The 6,724-nt window shown below is 38.0% G+C and overlaps 1 pseudogene; it reads left to right on the top strand.

The window, feature by feature from the left end:
- The first annotated feature begins 1,057 nt into the window (after nucleotides 1-1,057).
- On the top strand, nucleotides 1,058-5,180 carry LOC145823796 (histidine kinase 5-like; annotated as a pseudogene).
- Nucleotides 5,181-6,724: the final 1,544 nt, after the last annotated feature.

Genomic DNA, 6,724 nt, shown 5'->3' with positions numbered 1-6,724 from the left:
CTCTCTCTCTCCCTTCCCTTATTTCCCCATCTCTCACACTTCATCTAGGGTTTATATGATTTTTTTAGTTTAATTTTGTGTTGATTTCGTAAACGGGTTTGGCTGAATTGTTTGATTTCTATGAAATTATGTTATTCTTCATGTCCAAAATTGGTTTGATTTGAGTTTTATGGGTTTGATGAACAAACAAAATTTGATGTCCAATGGTTGGGGTACCCAAATGGTTGGACCAGTTGTTGACCGATGCTAAGTTATAGATGAGATATGAGAGGTTGGTGTGAGAGCTAAGGAGGATGGGAAAGGGATTGTGAGGAGAGAAGAGCTCATGTCTTGTTTGAAGCAAGTCATGGAAGGAGAGAGAAGTGATGTCCAATGTCTTGTTTCAAATTCTCCTTTGTAGATTATATGGATGGTTTTAGCTATGTTTAGAGCCTTGTACACTTTCTGCTACTTGGTTGTCCAACATTATGCTCCATATGTAACATTCTGCTCCCATAGTTGATCCTCTAGAAATTCCTATTTGATATGATTAGAAAGTGATTGTATCATAATAAAAGACAACAGAGATCATGATGTTTGTTTTCCCTGGATTTGTGAAATATTTGACAAGAGGACCAAGGAATTGTTCCTTTGAACAATTATGTGACATATGCTATAGAAAGATTTGTAACTTAAGGTGCATATTATTTTTTCCTTAGTTAAAAAGAAAATTATAATTCCTTTCTTGAGGTGAGAATGTTTTACTTTATCCATGATATTTAACAAAAGTTGCTTTCTTAAATGCAATGACAATGTAACACCAATCTACTTCTCCCAGTACTTTAGATTAGGATGATCAACAATGAGTAGTGTGTCTCTTTACAACACTGTGAATATGAGCATTTGTCACAACTAAAATGAATATGCAACATGCTTTCTGGTTTTGTTGCACCTTTTGTGCATTATTTAGTTCTGCTTCAAATTTTTAAGTTTTTATTTTTCCGGCAATGCAATCAAGTTTACCCATGAAGGGAAGGTTGGAATAAATCTTTATGTGGTACCAGCCCAATCTTCGGTTATGGAAGACGGATCCAATCAGAAGATCACTGCAGACAGGTCAACAGTTTCAGTAAATGTACACGAACTAGATAAATGCGTATCATTGTATCAAAGTTGCTGTGATCAAAAAGGTTTTCATGAAGAAAAACACGGAGAAGGTCCTTACAAAAACCACAAACTTCGTGACGAACCCAAAACCCCAGTTAGAAATGGGGCCTCGAATAGATGGAGGTGAAGAGAACCACCTTCAGCCAGATGAAACAATAGTATGTGAAAAATCTAGAAATCCCCTAGATCTTGATTTGTGATTATGTATCAATTTTAAGTAGTAAACAACAATCCCAATCAAACAATCAAGACAAATCGACACAACGATTTTACGTGAAAAAACCACAATTGGACACTTCCAATTGTGATAAAAAACCACGAGCAACAGCCACAAAACAATCCACTAAGAAGATATAAAGGAATTACACAGGTATACTCTCAATTACCTAGCGAATCCACGCCCGAATTGAACTAACCTCTATGTGTCTCTTCCAACCCCGTCTTCACCTCGGAATTTTCTTGACGATGAGCCACTCCGGAATCCACCAAAGCTTCAGGATCGAATTCTTCAGAATCCACCGAAGAACAACTCTCTCTTTTATGTAGAACAAACAAATAATCCTTTGATGTATACTCTTTAAACTATGAGTTGAATACTCAATCAAAACATCAAAGAAAACTAGCAAAATATCCCCAGATATAAACCCTAGAACCCAAGAAGAAGATCTGGAGAAGTTATCCTAGATTTGGACTGAAACACGTATTTATAGAAAATTGTCCCGCGATCTCAGCTCGAGCGCCAGATTGGCCGCTCGAGTGGACCTACGCTAGAGCGTGGAAAGTTCCGATCGAGCGGGAAAAAACAACATCCAGTATTTTTGTAAGCGAATAAACTTTTGGAACTCAGCATTCTCTGCTTGAGCGGGGGAATGTCCGCTTGAGCGGACAGGCAACTTGGAATGCATTTTTGCATTTTGCTTCGGGGCGCTGCCCCTTGACCCCGCCGTGGAGCTGCCTCGGACCCACCAAGGGGCGCTGCCCCCTGGACCCCCGCGAGCTGACCGGGCAGCTTGATCCCCGTCATAATCAGTGAAGTGGCAATCTTGAAAGTATTAACAACACAAACTTCTCTGCAAGGCATAATTCGGGTTGGATTCGCATCTAAAACTCATATCCTCACTAAAATACAAGAGCGAATAAAATTACAACTGAAAGGAGTTTTGTCAAACGAGATTGCCAAGAATAAAAACCTAACAGTATGGATATGCTGCAATGTTTATGATACGAGAGTTGGAATACCAGGTAATTTCACATCTTGAAATATGCTTTGAAACATTGAGTACGGATTATTATTAATTATTTTTCTGCTATTTCTTAGAATCCTACTTTTCATTTCAATGGAACAGAGAATGCTTTGCCTACTCTATTTAAGAAATACATGCAAGTAGGTGCAGACACAGCACAGAAGTATGGTGGGATTGGGCTAGGCGTAGCAACCTGCAAACAACTGGTGATTTTTTTTTTTTTTACTTTTCTAGAGCAGGGTTCATGCTGTACTGTGAAATGGGCATTAGAAGGCATATCTGTTTCAATTATATTAACCACAAGCATTATATTCATAGGCAGACATTTCCACTAAATCACATTAATCTTCTTCTTGAAATATCTGTTCCTTTGGTGAGAAACTGCAATTTATATCACTTTTTATATGAGAGTAGGTAGTTTACATGCAAGAAATCCAGTAGAAATTTAAAATTACTGAAATTGAGCATCTCATTCTAAATTATTCTTCTCCCCTCGGACCTGTTCCAAGCCTATCGCCCATCCATACCACATCATTTGACATAAATTTTCTATGTGAATTTCCAGTCTATCTGCAGCTTGAAGTTGAAATTGTCTTTCATTTTATATGGAGACATGAATTTTCGTTTTGTCGTTTTGATATAAACTATCTTAGCTGATGTACTACTCTTCACATTCATATGCGTATGAAATAGGTTGAGCTCATGGGAGGTCATCTCAGTGTTTCCAGCCGAGAGCACCATGGATCTACATTTACATTTATACTACCATACAGGGTTTCACCTGTAGCTGATAATTCAGATGATCCTGATGAACTCTTAGATATGGCTGATCATGATGCTCCGGATGATGCCAACGATGATGATACAAGTTTCGAATTTTTTCAATTTCAACCACGCACTTTGGGTTCTCTTTTTGCTTCTAGTGATCCTGGTAGGGCTAAAAAATTGCCAAACAATATTGCTTTTAATGCGTCATACAAACCTAATGGTTTGTTAGAAGATTCCTACTCATTTCCCTCTAGCAACATTGCAATAAAATAGGTAACTTCATTAGAGGATGCTTGTTCGGTTGATGGTGCTATTACATCATTGGAACATGAATCTTCAATGAGGGACAGCCCAGACTCTGCTAAGAAAATTACAGTTGGTAGTGATAGTGAGATACAGTCTCACAATAAAGAAAATGGTAAATTCCAGTATCCTGATATGAATTCTACCCACCCTTCAAAGGAAAGCAATATTGGGGAAACGATAAAGCCAATAGACTCCCAAGAAGCAAGTGAGATGTGGGAGAGAACTAATAGAAGCACCCAGTGCAGTTCTAGCAACAGTCCAGAAATTCCCAAATCGATGTTGAAACCTAAGATCCTTCTTGTGGAAGATAACAAGATTAATGTGATGGTGACCCGGTCAATGATGAAGTAGTTGGGCCATACCATAGATGTTGTGAATAATGGAGTTGAAGCTATACGTGCAGTTCAGTCCTGTACTTATGATCTCGTTCTAATGGTAACTTTCCTTGAATTAAAAAATGTTTTCTATTATGGTTATTATTTTAGTTACCATTTTAATCACTTGTTATGCATATCCTTTTCTTTTTCAGACTTCAATTTAAGATGAGGATAGTGTTTGAGCTTATCCCAATGGTTGTTACATTGCTAGGTGAAATGGTTTGCCATTGGTTGTGCCATCATTTTGATTGCCTTATTTCTCCTCTTCTTCATTATCAAAGCCTATAGTTGCTTTCTCCTTTACTTTTTATCCCTTTTTACGTCTCCAAAATTTTAGTAGTTTTTTGTCCATCAAAGCCAATAGTTCAATGTAGATGTCCATCCCACAACTTCCTTAATATACTTACATGTTCACAAAACTTTTCGGAGGAGTTTGTCTTGGGAATTAGATTAATTGTATAAACAAACCCTGCAACTCATTTAAATGTTTTTGAACATTGTCACATAGATTTGTAGTCTTATCCTAATACATTGAAGGTGTACCCATGTGCAGGATGTATGCATGCCAGTGATGGATGGCCTTCAAGCCACAAGACTAATTTGTTCTTTTGAGGAAACTGGTAATTGGGATGTTGCAGTGAAAGCAGGAATTGAGCAATTTGTGCCTCCAAATGATTAAAAATTTAACTCATCTAAAAAGAGGATGCCCATCATTGCTGCAAGCACTTGAATCCCTATTTTCCATGTGTAGCCAGTATACTTTATGAGAATCTTGCTCAATACAGCATTAATGTGTTTACATTGACTTAGAGTAAATGTCGGGAAGTCATTACAAACAAAAGAACATAAAAGAAAAGAAAATGATGGTTAAATTTGAGACAAGCCCAATGAATGTCATTTTGGAAGACAAGATATATGCACGTCTGACATTTGCAAGTAATAATACCAGTTCTAAAATTTGTAACTTTTCTTCCTAACGAATATCCTTGTATTTGTATGTATATCCATTGATGAGTATTGGTGGTGTAATTGCAGATGACAACAAACACATTGGCAGAGAGTGCAGACGAGTGTTTCGCAAATGGTATGGACTTGTTTGTTTCAAAACCTGTTACTTTTCAAAAGTCGAAAGAATGCCTTGACCAATATTTTTAACTTTATCTCATTAGTGTATGAATCTGTATAGAAAGAAAATGCGTGTTAGAAAAAGTTGTCGTCACTGTCCCACCGTGTTAGAAAAAACATTTGAAAGAAGTAGAAGAAGGAAAAAAAGCACGGGAGGAGATAATGAAACAAGTAGAAGAAGGAAAAAAAGCAAGGGAGGCGCAACAAGAACAACTTAATCATATGAACGACATGGTTTTATGACTCACAACTCTGTTGCAGGGTTCAGACGGTCATCGTTGTATTTGGTAAGAAGAATTTTATTCATGATACTAAAAGTTCTACAAAAAAATTTCACATATTGACGTTATTGTTTTGGATCACTTGGAATTATTTTGACATTATAAAAATAAGAGGAAAAAAGAAATAACACATTAATTCATTAACTAATTAATTAATTATGTAAAAACAATTCCAAGAGGAGCAGCAAGAATATTTAATGATGCAAATTTCCTATGTTATAGCAACAATGGAATTTCATTAAATGATAAACTTAAAAAAAAAAACATAGGACCTTGACAAAACACCTTAATTAGCACATCTTCAGAAATAGACTTGTGACAACATACGTAATGTAATTCAGACCCGTAAGTTGGGAGTTAGAGCCGAATACGCCTTAAACTTAGTCAAAAAATGGCGTTCCAGAGGTGAAAATTCAAAACAACCCCCTCACCACCGTATGGCTGTCATGGACAGCTTCTCCATGACAATTAGGACCTATGACAATAGATGGAATGTAATTCGGACCCGTAGGTTGGGAGTTAGAGCTGAAAACGACTTAAACATAGTCAAAAAAAGGCATTCCGGGGGAGAAAATTCAAAACAGCCGCCGAACCACCGTGTGACTCTCACGGACAGCTTCTTCGTGACAAATAGAACTTGTGACGACAGACGGAATATAATTCGGACTCGTAGGTTGGGAGTTAGAATAGGAAATGCCTTAAACTTGTCGAAAAAACGCGTTCCAGGGGCGAAAATTCAAAACAGCCCCCTCACCATCGTATAGCTGTCATGGACAGCTTCCCATGACAATTAGGACCTATGACAATAGACGGAATGTAATTCGGACCTGTAGGTTGGGAGTTAGAGCTGACAACAGACGGAATGTAATTCGGACCTGTACGTTGGGAGTTAGAGCTGAAAACACCTTAAACTTAGTCAAAAAAGGGTGTTCCGGGGGCGAAAATCCAAAACAGCCCCCAAACCACCGTGTGGCTCTCACGGATAACTTCCCTGTACAAATAGGACTTGTGACAATAGACGGAATGTAATTCGGACTTGTAGGTTGGGAGTTAGAGCCTTAAACTTAGTCGAAAAATGGCATTTCGGGGGTGAAAATTCAAAACAGCCCCCAAACTAGTATGTGGCTCTCACGAACAGTTTTCTCGTGACAAATAGGACTTGTAACAACAGACGAAATGTAATTCGGACCAGTAGTTTGGCAGTTAGAGCCGAATACGCCATAAACTTAGTCGAAAAAAGGCGTTCTGGGGGTGAAAATTCAAAACAGCCCTTGAACCACCGTGTAACTCTCACGGACAGCTTCCCTATGACAAATAGGATTTGTGACAATAGACGGAATGTAATTCGGACTCGTAGGTTGAGAGTTAGAGCAGATAACGCCTTCAACTTAGTCGAAAAAGAGCGTTCCAAGGCCAAAAATTCAAAACAGCACCCGAACCACCATATGGTTGTCACGGTAAGCTTCCCGATGACAAT

The sequence above is a fragment of the Camellia sinensis genome, chromosome 4 (genome assembly GCF_055761805.1).
Source record: "Camellia sinensis isolate YWXY chromosome 4, ASM5576180v1, whole genome shotgun sequence".
Taxonomy (NCBI): domain Eukaryota; kingdom Viridiplantae; phylum Streptophyta; class Magnoliopsida; order Ericales; family Theaceae; genus Camellia; species Camellia sinensis.
The sequence above is the reverse complement of the archived record's forward strand: the minus strand, read 5'-3'. Positions and strand labels throughout refer to the sequence as shown.